Here is a 20,497-nt window from a genome sequence, read left to right as displayed (position 1 = left end):
GTTTGGGTATTTGAAACTGTGTTCTTTAGTGGCAAAATAAATCAACAAACAGATCTCCATCTTCTCCTTTTTGCGTCAAATTAGTTTGCATTAAGCACAAAGGCGTTGTACCACTGGTCCAGCTGGTGATACAGCAGTTGTTTTAGTTTGAAGATAATGTTGCTAAAACAATGAGAACTTCACCAAGAGGTTTACATTCTTCTGCTTAAAAGTGTTTTTTGAGGTTTTTTGCTGGTCTCTAATCAGGTAGAAAAAGAGCGTGGTTTTAACTTAGCATGTGTAAAGGTCCCCTCCCCATTTTAGTTTGATCCTACAAAGTAGTTTGGCCTTGTGAAACAGCTTTCATGTGAAAATCCTCTCACATGTGAGCTTTGATATTTGATGAGCTGAAAAGTTCATGAAAATGATTGTATCTTCAGGGGAAGTGTTCCTAACACTGGTTACAATAGATAGAGAGCTGTGGCCAGGTTTTGGTGTTGTTTTTTTCTCTCAAGAGCTGAACACTTGCAACTTAGTGGGAATTTCTGTAAAGGGTTCAGCTTCCAATCATATGGGTGCAGATTTTCTGAATTGTTTCTGTTCTGATCTTTCTGAAAGTCTTTGTCCCTAATTTATTTGCACTAAGTAGCTCTGCCCCTCCCTGCCCCCACTTCAGAACTGTAATACTTCTCACTTGATAAATGGTGCACACCTTTCCTCTCAGAGAGATACTAATTTACACCAAATCTGAACTCTGAAAATTGTGTTGTTGCAGGTAAATAAATTTTGAATAGTACTGAAACCTTGTCATGCATGATCCTGAAAATGAGAGAAAAGAGTTATTAGCTCATCTGTTTTACTGCTATGCTCATATAGCTGTGTTCCCTGCAACATATGTTTGTAGTGCTTGGTCCAGTCTACTTTTAAATGACTGAAGTTGTGAAGTATTTTTTTATGCCACTGAAGAAACTGTATGAAGTCCAATAGATTTCACTGTTTTTCTAATAGAGTTGTCTTTTGCTTAATTTTAGACTTGCTTCCATTGGATATAGCTGCTTTTCTTTCCTAATGCACACTGATAATTGTGAAAACCTTCTCAATTCATCACTTTGTCAAATCTCTTTCAAGGATAAAATACTAAGAGTGCTGTTAGTGAAACTGTGTTAAAATTAATAGGAAAGAGATCCTGACCCTAGAATGCGGTCTTGGAGGTAGATGGCTGGATGGGCATCATCCAGCACTCTTTGTTTCAGAGCCCCTACAAACATGCCAGAACTGTGATTCTTTATATCCCTGGATTTGATGTCAACAGTGCACAAATTATTGAGATTATGTGATAAGACTTGTCATCACCAGCTACACCATTAGGAGCAACCTGATACAGAGAGAACAAACTCCAAAGATTTCTGTTTGTACAGGTTGTTGAAATTTGTGGTGTGGTCTCTTTGGCTCCATGAGCGTTAACCTGAGTCTAGATGACATGAAGGCCTGGCACTCCTGCTACTCTGTTGGATTTTCTCCATTAGCATCACCATAATTTATTCATCAGCCCTGAGACCAAGACATCATACATTCCCTGTTTGCTTGAGCATTCACCACTCGTGTGGTGTCAGTGATGAATTACTCAGCTACTATTTGGTCCTTGAAATAAAAACTACGCATCCGGTCTGCCGCTGGGGCTTCTGTTTCATGATTAATTCTACACAGGACATGATATGCTCAAATTCAAAGAAAAATCATGCAAGAGCAGTGTGAAAAATGGATAGGACCATTCTAGACTCTTCATCCAGCATTAAAGAGAAAGCTGAGATTTTAAATATTTGTTTAAAATTTTGTTAACATGGGGGTCTGGAGGTAGGTAACATAAAAGAGATAAAGCACAGTGGTTGTAGCTGAGTGCAGCCCCATGTCTGTAGTGCTGAACTCCCAAATGCTATCCTGATTCAAACATGGAAAGAGTAGATAGGGCCGTTACCAGTACTATGATGTTTTGTTAGACCACTTCAACTGTTGCATCCTTTAGCTTTGAAACTGCAGTGTCACCAAACTACTGCATTTTTTTTTTAATTCCGGAAGCTTCTGACAGTCAGCAAGGATTGTATCCAGTCTCACTGAGTATTAGCACACAGCTTATTCCAGCAAATGCATTAGTACCTATTAAACATTAATACAGCAACATGAAGTTAGACAAGGATTCACAAACATAAATAAGACCTGTTCTTTGCACTGTAGAGCCTCCAGTCTAAATCATGCCTAGATGATGACATACAGCACAGCTGCTTATAGGAGGAGGGTGAGAAATGTTTGAAGGAAAAGTGATTTCTGAGAAGATGGTGACTGGAGAAGGGGATTTGCAGGTCTAGGAACTAACAAATCAGAAGGTGTAAAAAGAGTGAAAATAGGAATTGAAGCAATATAACAAGTTTAGGAGGTAGTAAAGAATAGAAAGAAAAATTGTTAGCTATGAGATAAGCTTGAATATGAAATGGCCAGGAATGGATAGGAGAATTCTGTCTTGCCACTTTTTAATATTCAAACAGAGATTGGCTTCAGTATCCAGATCTGATGGAAACCATCTTGCAGATTTTGAGGATGGGACACTTTGGGTGGCTTTCTACCAACATTCTCTGCATACCAGCAGAGTGGAATAAAGTCTGCGAAAGTCTCTGTCTTGAAAAGCAGAGTATCTATAGGGTTTTTTTGTCTGCCCTGATCAAAATGCAAGTGTTCCTTCATTACCTATTGGTCTTTGGAGCTCTGCACATTTTTTTTTTCTTCCCTGACTGTGCTCCACCTGGGAAGCTTCTTGTATTGATTTGATGCTTCCAGAACTGAATTTCTTTTCTCTAGGTTAATACCGAATGCTTGAGGCTTCTCACAGTTTTCTCTTTTCTTTTTTTACAGCAATATCAGGAATTGAAAAACAAAGGGTGGTATAGATGTTTTTATCTGTTGCCTGGAATGTGTCCTATAAGGGAGCTACAGGAAACACTGCATAATGAGCTTCCAGCCAAATGGAATCTCAGCAAATATATCAGTCTAGTGAACTGTATAGCAAGAAAGGAATAGTGATATTATTATCTGGGACTGGCTCTGAGCAAAGCTGTCTAGGCCACTAGATAGCCCTAAAAAAAAAAATAAAGCAAGGTCCTCTCTCTGGTCTGAAAGACCGAAAGCTCTCAATAGAAAGAGTACACGAGACAGTGAGATAGATAGTTGGTGTTGAGAAAGAAGTAGTATCATTTGCTACTTTTCCTCCTTGCTGTCTGTTGGTAGTATTTGGAGCAGCAGGAGTCCACAGCAGTTTTAACAGATTCTTCATTCAAATATGTTCAATCTTGCCCATACTGCTGGAAAGCTTTTCACCTATGAAAACTAACGAGTGCAAGTTCTTAGTAGGTCATAAAAATAATTTCATGGCAGTGCTACAAAATTATGCAGGTTTCTGCCAATTGTGTTTTGTGGTGCCTTGAGGTTTCATCTGAGATCTGGGCATAGTGCAAGTATAGTAGAAGACTCTAGGTATATAACCTTGATATATGTAGAATTAATGTAAACTTTTGCCTGCTTACGAAACACTGGAAGATGAAGTGACTCAGCTGAAGTCCTGAAGAGAGACTGTGAGTAATGCTGGAAATGAAATGAAGGTCTTTGCCTAGGGCTTTTCAGTGCCTACACACCCAATTTGTCCCTGCAACAAATCTGCATGTGGCATTTGGAAAGCAAAATTTTTCTTTGCCCAGCACTGCACTCGGTGTTCTTAGACTATTACACTTCTCTTTGCTTTCCCTCACACCCACAGTCATTTTTAATATACAGATATCAGAGGAGTTACTAAACATTTGGCTGAATGCAGCAATTTTTATCAGAGCACTCATGGAATGTGGGAAATCACATGCTGGAGAGCTACTTGCACAGAGACAGCAAATTCAGGAGTAATGTTGTCAGAAAAGGGATGTCCTGTCACCAGCTTTTGTTCTCCAGCACAGTTGCCAGCAAAGCAAGGGGGCTGGTCACACAGTCCATCCTGCCTGCCAACTCTGACAGCTCAAGTCCATTTGTGAGCAGTTCTGCAGCGTGACAAGTGCCATGGCTGCAGGACACAGAGAAACAGCACACCTAGTGGGTACTCCCTACTCGGGACTGAGACCAGAATTGGAACTTTAAAGAATGAAGTCTCTGTTGACAAGTACTTTGTGGACTGTCTCAGTGTAAGCCTCCATCCAGAGGGCTTTGACCCTGATTTCAACAAAATCTGCATGACTTTAGTTTCTAGTTTCAGATTTCTGGGTGCTTGGGTTCTTCTGCTGATCTGATCTATTGGCAGCTGCTAGCACTTCATAGTCTGCTCACCAGCTGCTTGGGGCAGGGCTGGCTGACCAGCTAGTGGAGTGTGGTTATGTGCTCCTTTTGTAGACCAATGACAGTGTCCAGGACTTGGCCTAAAGTGAGTAGGCCTGCTCAGAGAAACATAACATTGCACAGGAGGGGATAAAAGCGCTGTACCCATCCCTCTCCCCACAAAACCTATCTCTGCATATGAGTGAGCAGAAGTTGCAGTACCCTAAAACTGGGCTTACAGTATCAGTCCAGCTGGAGTGTGTTCCTTTTAGGTTTGATCTACAGCTACCATAAGCTTGTGAAACTGGCTTGAATTGTCCTGATAGTGAAACCAATTTTGGAAACATGAAGCAGAGCAAAGGTAATTTGTGTAAAAGTCTGCTGCCACTGTAGGTGCTGGTGCCAAGGAACAGCTGGAGAGAGGGAAATGTCACAGAGAAGGGGGATGAGACCTGTGAAGTATCTATGAATTTAAGATTTTTATCTGTAAATAGGACTTTAGTGGCAGCTAGAAGGCAGGGGGAAGAGGCAGAAGGGAAAGTGGCAAATTATGCAGATATTAATCCTACTTAACAAAATATTTCCAAGAAATAAAATTTCATCCCTGGAAGAAAACAAAAAAATACCAAACCCAAATCTGATAGTCTGAAAGTGAAATGGGAACCAAAGGCTGTGCCAAGGTTAAACCTTTTTTTTTTTTTTCTTCTCTCCATGTATTATCATAGAGGAAAAGGCAAAGACCGCTCATTTTTGCCTGCCCCAGAACCAAGTTGGGCAGAATGATTAAGGGATGCTTTCACTATTTTAGGATTGGATCTAAAAGATCAAGGAGATAAATTGTTACTTGCATTGGAACAAGTTGGGGTGGGGAAGAAAATAAAGGGTGAAACACATGGGAAACATCTGCTCCAAGGAGGCGTTTTAGAAATGAGCTTCAGCAAGAGGGAAGGACAAGCAGCTGTGCTGCATGCAGGGGACCACCAGGGCTGTGGTGAGAAACAGGAAAGAAGAGGAGGCAGAGGTAGGATTTAGGCTCCAGCCAAATCCAAAGAGGTGACAGAGCTAGTGATAAGTCTTCAGCCAACTGAAGAAAGAGGCAGAGGGAGGACCCAGACTGCAACTTATGGCTGAGACACCTCTCTAGTCTAAATTGACAGTGAAAATTTGGAGTGTCTGTGGATAGTACACTGTCTTTACCTAGACCCAGCTGAGGGAAAGGAACAGGGTGCTTTGGTCTTGTGCTGAAAGTAAGGCAGGTGGTAAGCATACAGAATGATTTAGCAGAAATGGTGTGTCCTTCATAGAGGGGGAGATACCACCCTGTAATCAGGAGGGAAATGAGCTGTCTGGAGAACATTAAGCCTGCCAAAGAGGGAAGGTGCTTCCAGGTTCTGCTTCTTACTGTGCCACAGGTTCTTTAGGTGACCTTGAGCACAGCACTTAAGAGTAAAATCAGATGTTCGGTTCTAGGTCTTCAGAAGTGCCAGGTGAATTGCTTTGGAAGTACAGACAATCATACTCATTCCCAAATACCTAGTTTACCTGAACTTTATTTGTTCTCTTGGCTTTTATTTTGTTGTGCAAAACTGTAAAATAACTTTAAGTTCTTCTCTGAAGCTGTGGTTTCATGACTGGTGTAAACTGATCCAAGTCCTGGCTGCCACTGAAAGAGTATGCCTTACTCTACCCCTACCCCAGCTTCACCCTTACCTTGTGTTACCTCTAGTGTTGATGGGACATGGTCAGGCAAATTGAGAATGAAAATGAAAAATTTACCCAGCAAATACAAAATGGTGCCTCACTGACCTGAGGAATCTGCTTTGTATCTTTTCAAACAGGAGGGATGCCCAGCTGCAGCTTTCCCAGAATTGCTGGTTGATTTCTTGTTTGTGACCCTGAGGCTGCTGGTACTGATAAAGGCCTTTGGATTGTGTAGATCAGGATCTGATCGGCTGTAGCATCTCCCAGGTCCTTTTTTTTGGAAAGCAACATTTTTTCCCCTACACTGCTGAAATTACACTGTCCTTGTTTCTGTAGTTGTCCGACTTCATATCCTTTTCACATTGCTCATGGGAGACTGATCCAAAGCCTATTGAAAGCAATAACAGGATTCATCTTACTGACAGCAGACTTTGGATCAGAAATAAATGAATTTATTATGCCTGGGGGTTGTACTGTTTATACTCCATAGCTCAGTTTCTACATCCCATGGTGTATCATTAAAGACAAGTTGGAATAAAGTTCATTCTATGTATCCGATTATCTCTATTCCCTTTGAATTTATGGGAAGTCCTTCCTATACTTAGAGACCACAATTTCTTTAAAACTGATCAAATACCCCATTTTCATAAAATCTTTTTTTGGATGAAAGCATCTCAAAGTGCTCTACAGTAACTATGCTCAAACCACTCCAGTAGAACTCTTTCTGTGGTTGTGCTACACCGCCATTCCCATAATGAGCCACAAGAAATTGCAATTGCTTTCTTGCAAGTTGAAAAGCACTGTCCACAGATGGACAGAGTTATTATACTGGGTTTTGGTTGGGACTAATATTTTTTTCCAGCCTAGGTGGGCTGGAGAAAGAAAACCAACAAAACTTTCCATGAACCACAGTAAAAGAAAGTTTCGCTTCCCTGGTGAGAAAAGCCACTCCCCAAGCAGAGTGTTTTCAGGCGGGTGGGGAAGTTAGCTAGAAGGGAGAGGCTGCACAATCCAAAGAACAGGTTGAGACTGTCAAGGTTCTGCTCAGTATCTCTGATACTTGGATCACGTTGCCTCAGCCTGCCAGATTTCCATGTTAGGTCAATGTCAGTTTGGTTCCATAAAGCGTGTGCATTTTTTTAATGGATCCTGAGAAATTTGAGCCTTCTGTGCTCAGGATGGGTATTAAAACATCCCATGGGACTTCCAACGTAAGCATGGCAGTTTGTGGTGACCTCAGTCAAAATGACCCTTATCTCTCATGGTCATGAAAAATACTGGGCATGGGCAACTTGCAGGTCTCTGTTCAGAAAGTGCTTTTTTTTTAAAAAAGATAGCACTGTTGAGGATTTTATTAGTACCTGTCAGGCTGATAGTGGGAACTGAACTGAGAGCTTATCCAAAAGTACTGTACTTAAAATCTAGGGTTGTATCTGATTTCTGAGGCCCACTGATTTGCTTGCAGCTGCTAGTTAAGGAGCAGTAGCCCTGTATTACCTTGTAGGGTTTTGTGATGAGAAACTAGTCAGGATAGATGTTGTCCACCAGCAGCTTTTCAGTGATCTTTGTGAAAACACAAAGCTGTTTTTCAAAAAAAAATGTCCTGAAAAAGTCAAATGTGGCAGAATTTGGGAAAGATCCTGTGAATCCCCTGATTATGTCATAGAAACAATGGTCTAAAGCCAAAGTTAATAATCTAGTTACTAATGAAATCACTGCTAATTTTCCAATAATAGCATCACTAGTAATACAGTGCATGCCATTCCGGAACCAAAAGCCAAAAGGTTATTGTTTTGATACATTTAGCCATCCAGTCCATTTAAATTGCAACTCCCTTCTCCCTCTCAATATAGAATTTGAAATAATTATGTATGTTTCCATAAAGAAACAATTGCTGATGAAAACTGTGAAACAAAATGTGGCAAAAGAAAATCATAAATTTTAATGACAGGATTAACTGTATTATGTTTTCAGAATGAGACAAAAAGTTTTTCACTTTTCAGCTTTGAAATCTCTTCCTTTCCTTGAAAAATTGTTCTCTCATCCTTTCTGTTTCTCCTTCCGTAACTGAAATACCTTTGCTCTCTTTTCCTTTCCATCTTTTTGCTCCATCCAATGGAAAAGAGTGTAAGGAGGAAACAGAATTGGGAGGAACTCACTGATATCTCAAACCTGATTTATTACTTTAATTTTTTTTTTTTTTTAAATCAGACAAGATGAAAACTCTGAGGAGCTGCACAGAAAATCTTGTTGGATTGCAGTTGCTCCAATAAATTGTTACACTGTTTTGCTCATAACACAGGTGTAACCGATCAACTGGGCATACTGAAGGCTATCCAGTTGCACCTTCAAACACTATAGCGACTTTCCTGATCTGTAAAAACACTTGTGTTTGAAGGCTTTGTGCTAAGGCACCTGTTCAGAGGAAAACATCATTTATTGAACCACCATCTCCCTCTGTAACACCTAAGGGACTTTCTGTCCAGCTATCGAATTGTCTCAAGTCTGCTTATTTTAGGAGATTTTGATGGAGTTCCTGTACAAAGAGGAATGCCTGTGGGCACAGAAGCATCCCAGAACACATCCCATCAATGTACCGACCTCTCATTCATCTACTGAATCAACCAGCGTATGTGGTTGCATCTTGGCTGTTGTTTTGATAACTACCATTCCACTGCATTACACCTACATGACTTACACCATCAGTAGTTTCCTTAATGTCTTCTGACATAAGAGGTGTAGTTGCAACTAAATGAAGATAATGAGATTTCCTCTAAGCCCCTCTTGATTCCTCTTGATTTACCGTGCAGCTCTTAATTAAAAAAGGGAAGGAAGAGGTGAGGAAAGAGATCTCATTAGTTTTAGTCAAGCCTTGAAGAAGGGGAGGTAAGACTGCATCTAGAAAAGGCAGATTGTCCCAAATTTATTTTTAATTCTGCTGGTTCTCTAGCTTTACATGGTAAAGTGAAACAGTCATGAAGGAGAATCAGGATCACAGTTTGATGCCATGAATGAGTCAAAGATCATGACCTGAAGATTCTTGTTTAGGGCCTGTGCAGGAGGAAAGAGGACATCTGTTCTGTTCTATAATCCCGTGCCCTGCTGGGGAGGGGGTGGCATGTACTCTTCATGTAGGGTGAAGTCAGAGAGTGGATAGGAGTAAGAAGCAAAGGCTTGTTTATATTTGTGTCTTCACCATTTTTCAACCTGTTAGCCCTGAAACACTCAGAATTTTTCCAAAAGGCTATTTCAATGTAGGTGTGAAGCCTTGCACAGGAAATATGCATTTTCTCAGGTAGACCAAAAAGTCTGCCATTTGCTAGTGTCTAGTGACCAGACATCTTGTACAAGCATAAAGTCTCGACTAGCCCAGGATTTAAAAATCAGCTTTCTCTTTGTGAGGCTCTTTGGCAGCTTTAAGGAACTATCTGGCAAAGACGGCATCAGAACTTTCTTTTTAATATGAAGAAAAAATCTGACAAAGAGAACCATACCAGACCTTAACCTGGATTACTTAGGCAAGAAGTAAGCAAAAATAGGCAGCATCTGTATTCTACGATGTGGATGGAAAGCAGTAAATATTTATCTGTCCTTTCCTTCCTTTTGAAATAAACACTTAAGATCCTGCTGTCATTCAGATAATCTCTGTTTCTATACTAACCCATCTCTTTAAGGGAGACATCTATTTCCTATTATAACCATATAGAGGCCCCAAACTAAAATATTTTGCATGCCTTTGCAGGCTTCCAGGAAACATTAAACACACAAAGAAGGACAAACAGCTCTGAAGCCCCTGTTTAAAATTGGGAGCAGAGAAGGGAAGCAGAGTTTGTGGCTGCTTTTCTCAGAGCTGATCTGAAAAGGATCTCAAGTCAATTAGCTTATTTTGCATAAAAGTATCTTGTTTCTCAATATTAATTAAGACCAGCTGTTGAACCAGCAGGGCCAGTGGGAAATTATGCCTTTTACCACAGAGTGAATGCTTGGCCACTACAAGGGTGTTTTTAAACTATGCCTCTTATTAAAAAAAAAACAAACAAAACAAGAAAAAAAAAAAAGAAAAAAATCCACAACCTTGATTGCACAAACTATTTGCTAGTTGCTGCTATAAGAACAGACATTACACAGTGATTTTCTGCTTGCCTTATATTGAAAAATGCTATTTGACAGAATATAAAAAGCATGTATGTATTTAAAATATCTTTGCTACAATAGGATTTCATCATCAGAATGCCTTAGTTTTTGTAACTGTAGGCAAAGGGAGAGAGAACAGAAAATAGCAGTAACAGCTGCTGAAACTGTGATGGAAAAACTGTTGGTGAATAACGTTGCTCATGAAAGTAGAGTGAATAGGGAAGAGTCACAAGTGCAGGGATTTGAAAGGCAGGCCACCTCAGGTGCTGCCCTTGAGAAGTACGAAGTCATTTCAGGATGACTTTTAAGGGTAGTACCTAACTGTCAAATTGTGATTACTAGTCAAAATTTCCGAAGAGCTGTGCTGCTTTGGGCCTTAATGTACATAGTTAATTCACCATCTGTGAAGTGGACCTAATAATACAATTTCTCATTAAGGACTGTTGTGAAAATTAGGTGAATGGGAGTATAAGAACGAGCACAGTTGTGGCTCAAAGATCTTTCTAATGCAGTCTGCTGCTCTGGCAGTGGTCAGTGTCACAGGTCTAGGGGAAGGGTTAACATAGAGGGCGAACGCGAATGGCTACTTCACCTGAGATATCTAGTAACTTGTGGTTAGTAACTTCCTAAGCTGACAGTTTTAGCTTAGGGTTGTTCTTTCATTTTTTGAGCTTGCTTACACAGTGGACCTCCACAAGATCTTGAGGCAGTGAGCTTTGCAATCCCATCATGTACGGTGTGAAAAAATACTTCCTTTTGTTTGTTTTAAAACTTCTGCCTGAAGATTTCTTTCAGTGCCCCTTAGTTCTTGTGTTACCAAAAGGAATGAGCCACCATTTCCAGATTAGCGTTACTGGTGCTTTTCAAGATTTAACACAGCTCTCATCTCCTCTCTGCTGACACTTTCTCAGACTGAAGAATCCTCATTTATTCAGTGTCTCCATGTCAAGAAACAGATGAGGAGCTTTCATTGTTCTCACCACCCTCCTCTGTTCCTTATCTCGATTTAACTTTGAGGTGATAATCATTAAGAGGCATGCTATCTGTTCTAGACACTGCTGTTTATTCATGAGCTAGTATTCGTTGTTTGCTTGGGACTTCTTGGTGGGCAGTCGTTCAAGATGAATTGAGAATTACATTACATGAAGGTTTAGATGTTATAAAGCACACATGTTCTAGTCCTTGCAGGGAAGAGAGGGAGGATCTTTTAGGGATCTATTTTCCCCTAGTGAGATGTAGTGATTTTGAAAACGAAGAGCTGACTATCCACTATGTTATACTTATTTCTGAGCGGAGTTAGGTTTTTTGAGAGCAATGCAGAGGAAGAAAGAAATAAAAATTGTTTTTCTTACTGAGATGCCAGAACTAAACCATTTTACACCTAAGAAACTTAATCAAAAACTGTCTGGATATCCTCTTCCTTTCTACAGCAGCTGTTTCCACTCTGTACTTTAAATGAGTGGGCTGAACTAAAACCTTTGGGGAAGGGCTTTTCCGTTCCCCCCCTCCCTCCCCCTCCTTGGCATCTCTATGTAAAAGGCTGTACTACAGTATCATGCCTTGTGCTTCTGTTGAATGAGTAAATGCCTATGGCTGGACAGTCCAAAGGAAAGGCTACATCGTGGTCTCAGCTAGTTAAGCTCCTTAATGCAAGCTTTTTAAAATTTTCCTGGATATTCAACTGATGTGATTTTGGCTGTAAGAAGTAAGTATTAAATCTGAGAAGATTTAAGACCTTTCCAATCTCTTTGAAATTTTCTGCTATGAATAACTTGTGGAATATCTGTTGATTTTGGAGGTAGATTCTGTTTGAATTGCTTCATTTTACATTTCTTGTTAACTGTTTATATCTCTTCTGAATGATTTATAAATTCCCTAAAGTTGCATACTGAGATTCTTGGATGAAAATAACTCAAATGCTGTTGTGTTTGATGTGTAGTGGAAAGTATTGATTGCCTTTTACTGTATAACTAAATGAGACTTACTTATTACTACAGATGTTGTTTCCAAACTACATTTTGAGTGCCCTATTTCTTGATTTATCTTTGCCTGCTGAGTGACTTTTTATCCTGGTTGTATAGTTTTATTCAATGTCTAATCAGTGCCTTTTATGTGTTCTGAGAACATCTGCTTTGCAAGTTTCTGTCCGCTTTCACCATAATACAATAATTTCTGTCTTTTGTATGTTTTCTCATACGAAGCAGAACTGAGAAAATGGTGAAGGCAGCGGCACTTTTTTTTTCTGGTTTTCCTTCGGCACTAGATTACATTCACTAAACTCAGCAAATAGCAGAATTCCCTCTGGAGTACTGGGAAGCAGCCCAAACTCACACAGTTGTGTTTTACTGGACTATTCTTGTAGCAGGGTTTTCTTTTTTTCCTCTCTTTTATGGTCTGCTGAAATTCTTTCTGTCGTAACTGCATTCCTGATTGATTCCATTCTCAGATAGGCATCTCTTGCCTGTTAAATTTCCCCAAATGAACATCTTGAAACAAAAGTAAGAGATGCCATAGGTCTAACTGCAGTTTACGTTGAGAAATTTTTTACTAGAATGGGGAGTAAGATGGGCTCACCTTCAAGCCTTCTTAATAACTTAATTAATTTGGGCCCGAAATTATTGTCTTAATTTAACAGAAAATTGAGGCTGACATTAAGCTTTAGAAACTTAAAGTTTGGGTTTGGTTCTAGATTTGCTCCAGCTGGAATCATTTAGGGACAGACTTAAACTTGATGATTTGACTCAATAATTAGTAGCACTGTTAAGACATTTTAAATGAGACCTGGGGTTAGGTCTTTCTTGGTTATGCTGCAATAAATATGGAAGCATTTCTTTCACTTTAAAAGGTCTGTGAGTGTGCAGACACTTGAACTTTAAGACAAGTGTTGTGGTTGATATCTGGGCAGGATCTTCACTCTCATTTTCCAATTTTATTCTACTCCATTAATTGCCTGCATCTGTCCTTGCAATAGTCACCTCACCTGAGATTAGATAGCAACAAATAGCCTGTGCTTCCCCAAAATAGGGTATGGCTACTCTGGGCATTCCTATGGCCACAGTTAGCCTGTGTTCTGTAGAGCAGCCCAGCAACTGCTCTTGGGTACCAGAGTTCTTCTATAGGCTTTGGGTTTTGAAATTAAAACTGCAGTTAATCGCAGTTTCATTCTAACATAGCTCCAGGCTATGAGTCTGACTGTTCTGGTTGGGAAGACCAGGCCTAAATTAAGCAGATAGAGGTCAAGGATCACTTGAAATACACTTTTTGATTTAGGTAGATTTAGGTGATAGCTGAAGATAGTAACCCTGTCTCTCTCTCATGATGGACTTCAGATTTAATGTTTCCTTTAGGTATTCATCTTGTTGCTTAGTAACTTACAGCTGTTCTGAAAGGCTGGAATTGTATTATGTATTGTTGCAAATGAAGGGCTACCTACTACAGCTCTGAAATAAACAGGAGTCCCACTCTGCAGGGCCTTCTCAAGCACCCATGAGTGCCTTCCCAGTTCTCCCATCACTGACTGGAGATGGCTGTTAATGGCCTGAGCTCAGGGGACTGAACAGTACTGAACACCATGCCTCAGTTTTCTGTTAAGCTTTTCCAGATTATTTCCTTGAAGTTTAAATGACAAAGTTTGTTACTCTACAACTTCCTGAGACAAACAGTTCAGTAGAGGCAGTCATTTAGAGGAAGAGTCAGAACTCTAAGCATGATCAATAACCTTTGAAACACCTCGTAGACAGCTTCCTGCCTGTCTTACAGGAGAGATTTCTCTTGTGAGACTCGTCTGAGGTGACTGAATGGTCTCCCCTGATACAAAATATCCTCTCTATATGACCATCATATGATATTTACTGTCTTGCACACCTATAGTCCGTGGCCAACAAGAGGGGGAGAAATAACTAGATGGAGGCAAAAGAGGGCACAGCAGCCTTGTCCAGCCTGCCCTGCGGCAGAGGAAAATGAGCTTTGGCAGTGAACTGGGGCTCCCTAGGGAGAATAAGTTTGATACCTAACTCTGTGGCACACGCTCTGTGTGATCTCTAGCATGTTATTTGATATGTCTGCACTAAGTTTGCCCACCTGTGAATGTGCTTCGTTTGCCTGTATTGGCTGTGAACTAGTCTGATAAAGAATATAGTCTGATACACACCAGCACATGAGTGATAGGATTTGACTGGATCTTTATATAATGCTGTAATAAAAAACCTGAAATATAAATCCAGATTATTTCAGGTAGTTGTGTCATCTGTATGTATCCATACAGAAGGCATATGCTGAATTAAAGATCAGCTGAAAGCTTTATTAGGAGAGTCAAATCTGTTACACAGAGCATGTCTGTTTTACTTCACATTACTCCTGTTAATCCACAGAAGTGAGATATTTGTCTCTTATTTTTGATTGTGAGTTCTGGTAATATCTGAATGGAGGGAAGCGCAGCTTTATGTGTTGATGTCCCCTACTAGGCAAGCTGCAGTAATGTTTAACACATTTAATATGTTTTAATGTAACTTTCTAAATTATTTTTAGATTCTATTGAAATCTGCTGGCTCTGTATGTGGTAGATTCTCCAGGGCCAAGAGCACGTAACTCAGGCGTGTCCTGTCGTACAAGAAACCCCATCCAGCCTCTGACTTGATTAGTTTCTGAATTACAGAATCATAGAATGGTAGGAGTTGGAAGGGACCTCTGGAGATCATCTGGTCCAATTCCCCTCCCCCCCCCCCCCCCCCCCCCCCAAGCAGGTTCGCCTAGAGCAGGTCACACAGGAACATGTCCAGATGGGTTTTCAGTATCTCCAGAGAAGGAGGCTCCACAGCCTCCCTGGGCAGCCTGTTCCAGTGCTCTGTCACCCTTAATGTAAAGAAGTTTTTCCTCATGTTGAAGTGGAACTTCCTGTGCTCCAGTTTATGCCCGTTGCCCCTTGTCCTGTCACTGGGCACCACTGAAAAGAGCCTGGCCCCATCCTCTTGACACACACCCTTTAGATATTTGTAAGTGTGGATAAGATGAATTCCCACAGTTCTGTATTCTGAGCTCCCAAGGCTCATAAGACCCACTTAATTTTCACAGAGATTAAACTCTGAAGCTTTTTTCTTTTTTGTCTACCTCTCATAATTTTGCCAGGTTATGAGAAGCTTTTGGCACTCAAATCTTTGCTAACCTGTTTTTCCTCTAGGATACCTCTTCAGAGTCTTCATCCTCACTCAATGTCCTGATATCTTCTGTGTGACAAAATTTTTCAACTCTGCTGATTCTGATGTTGGAGTAAAAAAAAAAAAGTTGAAGGAAAATGGGTAAATGGCAAATTTGGGTCCTCATCAATGAGTAAGGGAGAGTAGGTAAACTGTGAAAAGATTTGAAGGAAGTGTTGTTTAAATATATGGCTTTCTGCATGATGTGTGAGTGATTCTTTAAAGATTATATGAAATGAATGTATTCTGTGAAGAATAGAGTACTAATTACCTGTAATGATATACTTTCTTGTGGATGGTATTCATAGACTGTCATCCATGAAGTAATTAAAAGGTATAGGTGGATTTTTCTTTCAATGTACTCTGTATTCTTATTCTTCCCAATTTATTCCTGTTGTGAATCAGGGAATGGCTGGGATAGGAGGGAAGGTGGGATTCATAGAAGTAAAGGAATCGTTGATGATGCCATCAGAAATCAAATGGCAGTAGGAATCACTTTGGGCCTGTCTTTCTCTGCGTTACTCATCCCAAATTTTTTCATGATTGGGCAGATGAAGGCACCTTTTGTGGTTGGGATCTGTATGGCCGCAAGCACTGGCATGGGTCAGATGCCATGATGAGGACCATAACTTGGATTTACAGCAATAGAACTGAGACCTGAAGTAACTGCATTTGAAATCAGTTATTCTTGATTGACACAGGAGTAAGTGAAGTCTCTGCTCTTGAGAAATGCTGCTGTGGTTGAATTGGCATAAACGTTAGCTGGAATATTCCAGGAGAATACAGCAAATGAATGTCAAAGTCTGGTTGTTTTGGGGTGGAGGGACTGAGTACTTAACATGGTGATAAAAGTGCAAAGCTTTTATAGAGTACTGATCATTTTTTAAGTGCTTGAAAAGGAGGCTGGTGGCTTTAGTTCAGTTTTTTAATTGAGAAAATGAGACACGGCTCTATAGTGCAGTGACTGCAGAAGGCTGGGAGTAAAGCTCAGATTTCCTGAATCCCAGTTCCTCAATGAGCTCTTTGAGAATCTGAGTCCTGCTGAATTTCCTTCAGGGAGGAAACATCACACTGAATTGTGAGTACTTAGCAACACTCTGAATGGGAACATCCTAAAAAGTTGAGTGTCATCAGAAAATCTCTTTTTCAAAAAGACAAATCTGGTAGATGTGTGGATAAATGTCTTCTAAAAATACAGAGGGGAGATGGAGGGGAACCCATATCCATTAATTCTGTTTGCATCTTAACAGTATTACCAGGGGCAGGATGTTCTCCTTGGTAAATTCCACATGCTTACAGATAATGTCTTATCATTGTGTAAGCTTCACACAATATTTCTTGGATCCTTCCTCAAAGTGTTGTGTTTTGGGTTGTTTTTTTTTTTTTTTTTTTTTTTTCTCCTTTCTGAAATATCTGTTTCTTATAAGGAAGAGGAAGACTGCTGTAATGTTCTCCCCAATAAGTCATGTGCTGTGAGAGGAGATTGTAACTTGAAATTGTGTTAGAGCTTTTTAGCTGGTCAACCACTCCTAAAAATGGCAAAACATCACTGTTCCATGCACACGGAAGGGTTGTAAATAAAAAACTATCCAAAAATACAATAGGTTTTGGCAGGGACAAGAATATTTGGCAGGAAGTTCGTCTGCAGATAACACACAAGACTACTACTTTAAATGTTGGGGGTTCTTTTGGGCTTTTTTTTTTTTTTTTGATCAAAAGGTTTCCCACAGTTTTTCACATGATAATTTGTATTTTATCCGTTTTTGGGGCACATTGTGTGTAATTAAGTTTATAGACTTGTCCAAAACCTCAAATTGTCAGCTCCTACACATAAATGGCAACTCATCTATCACATCTTCAGTAGCAAGGGGGAGCGGGCTGTCTCAGAGCCATTTAAAATGCTTTTCTTCTCGTATTTGCCAAGTTCTTTTATTCTCTGTAGGCTTTAATGACTCAGACCTCTGAAATCTCTTCCATACATGGTTAAAGTGTAACCACTGGTTGGGGGTGGAGGGGGGGGGATGGAGGGAACAACTCACTGAACTGATAGAGTTTTAAACAAACTTGGGTGGTTTTCTTGAAACAGCATTTCAGTCTTAAGTCATGCGTATATATTCACACACAGGGCATCTCTCAGCCTTAATCATGCTGGAAGCTAGTGGAAATAAGTATCCATATGCAGTGAATGCAGTGCATTTGCATCCAGCAAGGGTACTTAGCCTCAGTCCTCCACCCAGACCCATCTTAGCCAGGATGCTTTTTCTGGGCTCTTACTTCTACAAGATTCATTCAGCCTTTCTGCCTTCCTCCATCTTTTACATGTGCATGAATGAAATAAGTTGGTTAATATCACCTTTTAACAGTGGACACCCATTGCAGATCTATGTCGTTCTCCCTTTACAGTGTTCTAGCACAAGACAGCACTTACTTTTGAGCAGGTTAGTAATGGATGGTCAGGAGAACTCCAGATCAAATGTTTTGCACCCATTTCTATTTTTAAAATACCTTCTAAAGTAATTTAAAGTTTTCTGTGTGACTGAGCCCTATTCCAAGCTAGAAACATATTCAGGGGGGCTGATTTGGTCTAGTGCTCACTAATGTCAGACTGAGTTGTCATACTGTCTCTGTCACAAGCCTGTTGTGTCATATTGGTCAAATCATCTAGCTACTGTGGGAAGGATCTTCAAAAGCAAACAGCGCTTATGTAAATCCAGTCCCATTCATGCTGACAGAGGCCTAATTCTTATTTCCACTGAGGTTTCATTACACTGCCTGGCAAGGTCAAGATCTTTGAAACAAGGCTTTTTGCCTTGCCAGAGGTGTATAAAGGGACCCCATGCAAATGCAAATTTCTCACTGACGATTTTTCTGTTGATTTCGCTGAAAGCAAAATTAAACCCACACAGGAGCTTTTTAAAAAAATTCAGTTTGTGCTTCTTTGTAAAAATAAGACTAATAACGTGTACCCACTTCATACAAACACAACAAAACTAATTTAATGTTTGCACAGCCATTTGAACACGTCCAGTGCTATGTAAGTGTCAACTTGCATCATAACTTGAACTAATTTGTCTGATTATCAGTGAAAATTTTTTATGGTATTTTTTATCTCTCTGAGAAACATCTCCAAATCTAAGTAATTTAGTTTTATTACGACAAACAATGTATTGATTGTGAATTTAAGAGCCACAAGTGCTGCGTGGACTGCTACATCGTTGTGGAAGGGTGTTCAGTCTCGTGTTAACCATGCTGTAGGTCACAAGACTGTTGATGGGTGCCAATTTCTTTCTGTCCTAACACTACAACAATCTATCAGTTGCTCATGGCATTTTGTAACAGATCCTTGTGAAAGTTCACAAGGATATGAAGATCACTGTCTTCTAAATGCCACGTGTATTTTGCAGACTGATAATGGAGCATTTTGTTACCACAATGAACTGCCTTTTCTTCTCCTGTTGACATTCTAGAGCTCAAATTAATACCACACCCTGTAGCTCAGGATAACATAGCTGAATTTGTATTAGTGCTAACAGAAGCAAAAATAAAAATGTATTTTAAGGGTGTTCTTGTTACATGAGCTGAAATGGTTGTTAGAGAACTTAAGAGACCGCAATACTAAGTGTCAATTTAATAAGAACATACAAACACATACTAACAGATGCCTGCAAACCCTTGCTTGCAAGACAAATCCCTGCCTACATGAGCAACTACTTTGCTGTCATTGAACTTGCTCATGAAAAAGCTGTTTGTGTATGAAACTGCAAAATCAGATCCTGAATAAAGAATGCAACATGGTTATTCTGTGAAAGTGGGGGGTTATCTTGGGGCATAGGGCTTTTGCTATCTCTTTAAATAAATGAGCGTGGTGCAAAAATGATCATGATCTAAAATGTTACTTCAGGAAACATCTCATTCCATTTCCATTCCTTAGTGCTGTCTCTGGATTTACGTGATCAATAATGTACATAAATCTTTCATGGACTTAATCTATATTTCCCTCTCTTGATGTTGTATTTCTGTCTCTGACAACCTTGGAATAAATGGGATCTGCCGGAACAGATTATTAAATACAGCTAATAATATTGACTGTTTATGGAATGCAACCTGGTTTACAATTAGAAAAGCTAACTGGGGTTTGTTAACGCAGGAGCAGTAAAGCAGGTTGGAAATGAGTAAATCAGCACGTTTCAGATAACTGTGTAGCTAGCTGAGAGGACTCCTTAACATCTCCGATGTCCAGTGCAGCATATGTTAAGCATCTTATGTATAAAGGCGCTACACTTTATCCGCTACAATATTTTGTTGCTGTTGTTGTCCGGATCCCCCAGCACTCCAACAAGGTTGTATCCAGAGACCACCAGTGATGAATAACCATCCCTAGGACTATGACTGCAGCCAGGGTGCAGATTTCCTCTGAAGAATCTAGACCCAAACCCAGCTTTTAAGAAAAGGGCTCTAGCCTCATCTGTGTCAGAGCAGAGAGAGGAGCAGCTCATTTGAACAGCCACACAGCTTCTATGGGACCTCTGGGAAGGTGAAAGAGTGACTGTGTTATAAAATTGCTGTTTTAGTGTTCCAGACTTTTTAGTGTACCACTTTTACCAAGGAACTGTGCCATCTGGCATTTGATTAGTTATTTTAATGCCACAGAATCCCAAATATTCCAACATAGCCTGGTCTGTATTTTAAGTACAACCACATTTCCAGTTTGGAACTGACACTTCCAGCTGTAGTTCCTGCACCAAATGTCGTTGGGTCCAAACAACCTCTCTGCCGAAATGCAAAGTACAACTTTAAACCCCACATTTTCAAGTCTATTACAAGCTGATGCTACCCAACTACATATATACTGTTCTGGTGGGAACAGAAATCTGCATGGCTGTTCAGTGTCAGTTCTTCCCTTTCCTTTTGTAAAGGATTAAGCATCTCCATGTATCAGGGAATGAGGGCAGCCCTGCAAATCGGGGCAACTGCCTGTGTGCTATGATCTACATCTAGTTAGTTGCCATGATCTCAGCTGTTACCACCTGAGGCTGTGACAGAGGGTTTGTTGCTGTGCTTGCTAGGGGGAGGTAAATCTCACTCCTCTAAAAATTAGGTAACCAGGCTCTTTCCATAATGTGTAGAGAAAGAAAAGCACTGCTAGGTGG

This window comes from Leptosomus discolor, chromosome 6 (genome assembly GCF_034619465.1).
Source record: "Leptosomus discolor isolate bLepDis1 chromosome 6, bLepDis1.hap2, whole genome shotgun sequence".
NCBI lineage: Eukaryota > Metazoa > Chordata > Aves > Leptosomiformes > Leptosomidae > Leptosomus > Leptosomus discolor.
The sequence above is the reverse complement of the archived record's forward strand: the minus strand, read 5'-3'. Positions refer to the sequence as shown.